Source organism: Delphinus delphis, chromosome 3 (genome assembly GCF_949987515.2).
Source record: "Delphinus delphis chromosome 3, mDelDel1.2, whole genome shotgun sequence".
Taxonomy (NCBI): domain Eukaryota; kingdom Metazoa; phylum Chordata; class Mammalia; order Artiodactyla; family Delphinidae; genus Delphinus; species Delphinus delphis.
In genome coordinates, this window is record NC_082685.1 from 25905465 (window position 1) to 25908596 (window position 3132).

Consider the following 3132-nt stretch of genomic DNA (forward strand, 5'->3'; position numbering starts at 1 on the left):
GGTGGGAGAAGACACCTTTTAATATTTTTCTTTCTAATAAAATGTTGTATTGGTTTCTTTTCTTGAGACCTCTCTACCTCTCTGTTTTGGGTGAGGTCAACCATAAGACAGAAGCCCCAGGGGCTGTAAGAATTGAATATTCAACTGAAGCTTGGACACGACGCTCTCTCCGGTCCTTTCCAACTCTGACAAGCTCTGATTCTGTGAAAGCTGATCCAATTACGGTAAAGCGACTCCAAGACCATCCACTGCATGCCAGGCACCTCACAGCTGCACTCTCCTCTGATCCGTGTGAGGAGTCAGTTAATATTCCCACTTTACAGATGCGGAAACCAAGGCTCCAAGAGGCTGTAGCTCGAGACCACACAGAGGCAGAGCTAGGGTTTGAATTTGGCTCCTTCTGACACCAAAGCCTCTGTACTTTCCATGATACCACATGGGGTGCCCTTGCTTTGGGGCATTTTACTCTGTAAAGATGGTTACCCTACTTTGGAAAAGGTCAGATGGAGTGACACACTGCGACCCAATGGGAATTTTTCTTGGAGCAGTTGTTCCGTGTTTTTTTTTTTTTTTCTTTTCATGAACTCACTCAGTTCAGCCAAGGGTGCTTCAAGAGACCAATTTTCAGCCTCTGTCCCCACTAAAACCTGGAAGAACGTGGACCGACGCCAGTAAGCTTGCTGGATAATTTTGGAAGCAGCAGAGCTCCGTCGGAGTTGGCCTGTCTCTAGCTCACTGTGTACAAGCTGAGGGATGTTTGTTGTTTCAGTGGCCACCGAGCAGAACGCAGGGAGTGGGTGCGGAGCGCTCGGGGGCCAGACATTCTGAGAGGATAGGGCGTGTGCACACCACAAGCCAGCTTCAAAAACCCCAACCTGACTTCATAAGCTCTTGTGATTAATATACAAATCCCCCTGAGGAAACCCTCTGTCCTTCAAGACAGTCTGGATTTCTATTGAGCATTCACTGTGTTTCCAGGAGGGAGTTTGGAAGAGAGTAGGTAACTAAAAGAATTTGGAGAAGGATAGGTGGCCTTACTTTGACCTTGAACTTTGTTTCTCAAATGGTTTCTCTGTTCTCCTCTACCCTTGCTCCTTGGGCTCCTTCTGGGGGATGGTGGTGGCAGTCATAAAAGACAGGATCCAGGCATCCCTGGTTCCCTTGTGGTGACACCATCCAACAGTTCCCAATCCACTCCATCTCAACCTCAGGCATAGGGCAGGCTGCCCAGAGTAGCTGTCAACAAATTTTTGGTGGACGAGTGAATAAATAAGTGAATGAGTGAATGTCTGGACGCATTTCCTTGCAGCTTTCTGCTCACTGCCGGGGGCTCAGGTGAGCTTAGCTGCCATCTTTCGTTTTGGATGGGACATCCCCTTATATAGTGTATCTACTTTTGCATGCTTCAAGCCACAGCACGTAACAATTGCAACGATGTAGAACGTCGCTCGATTTTTGCAAGGTTACTTTCCCAGCCTCTGGAGCTCTTTTCCTATCAAGGCCTCCAGCATACTTGCCACTTCTTACTCATCCAATTTGATTAACATGATGTCATTGATGTAGTGATATCTGCCATGTCTGTCATTGATAAATGGGATACTCTGCAGAATGTCCAGATGGCCCAGATCCCTTTGGACTGTATTATGAAAAAGGATGAGAGAGTTAATATAGCCCTAGAGTGAGCCTGTAAATTTATACTGTGGACTGTCCCATGGCAATGCAGACTGCTTTTGGTACTCTTTCTTGACAGGGAGAGAAAAGAATACATTTACCAGAGCCAGGTCGCATACCATGTATCAGAGCTGTGTCAGTCTTCTCTAGCAAAGATACCACATCTGGACCAGTGCCTGTGACAGCTACTACTTGATTGAGTTTGTGGTGGTCCACTGTCATCCTCCAGAGTCTATCTGGTTTCTCTAGGGGTCAGATGGGTGGATTAAATGGGGCTATTTAATGACCTGCCCTTTTAGGTCATTAAGAGTATCTCCTTAAAGATTCTGCTTGAGATGTGATAGTGTTTGTGATTTAATATCTTGGCTGAGGTATGGGGGCATTTTTAGAGGCTTTCTCCACTAGGATGGCGCCACATGTCAAGGACTGTGGCTCCACCCAATGTGGGTGTTCTCCCAACTGCAGTGAGTATCCATTCCACTTGACATTTGAGGACCAGGGGAACGACCACTAGGTGGGTTCACTGTGAGCCCAACCTGGGCCAGGCCTCCACTGATGACCTGGCTCCCTTCTGCTTCTACTCTTGCAGGAGACTATGATGCTGCTGCAACTCAGATCTAGTGTCTCACAGTCTTTGAAATGTCTGGATACTTTACCAAGTAAATGGCTACAGTTCCCTTTGGGGAATGGTGGGGCAATTCATTACTGTCTATACTCATTGCGGTGTCCCGGGGTCCTTCCTCATGAGGACCTGGACTCTCCTTTAGTTGACAGGTTTCAGGTCTGAAGACTGGGCATGATCATGGCTTCTTACTGATGCAGCTTCTCAGTTTCCTGATCAATCATCCTTACTTTCTTTTAATTATATAGTTCGAGAAATATCCTTTGGGGGATCTATCTCTTTTGCCCCCGGGGCACTGTATTCTCTTCTCCCTTTCTATAGATCTTTGTGGGCCAGTCCCCTTGGCTGCCCCCCGCATCCTGCCACTCATTATTATGTTGCTCTGACCTGGCTTTTGTTGGTTCAGCACCATAACCTGGCCTCGATTATTTTGTGACCCACTTGCTCTCACGGAGCCCTGTGACACCATCTCCTACCATCAGCCCTGGCCCTGGGGAGAACAGCCACCCTGAAGTTCAGCGATACCACTGTCCCTGTCACCAGCACATTACTTATTGCATCGGTAGATGCAGCATCCTCTAGGCCCACCGGCAGAAGACAGTTGGAGAATATATCCAGCGCATGTTTCCAAGTCCTTTGATCCCTTTTTCCATCATCTGTGATGACAGCTCTGGCATTTCTACTTTACTAAGTGTCAGCCGTTCTAAAGCCATCAAGCAACATGTTTAGTGCATTCTCCTGGGGTCCTTGCCAGGTGTTAAATCCTGTATCCTAAGGACATGTGCCCATATTTATAAACTCTCCCTTTTCCAATTATATCCTGTCCCCTTTATCCAGCA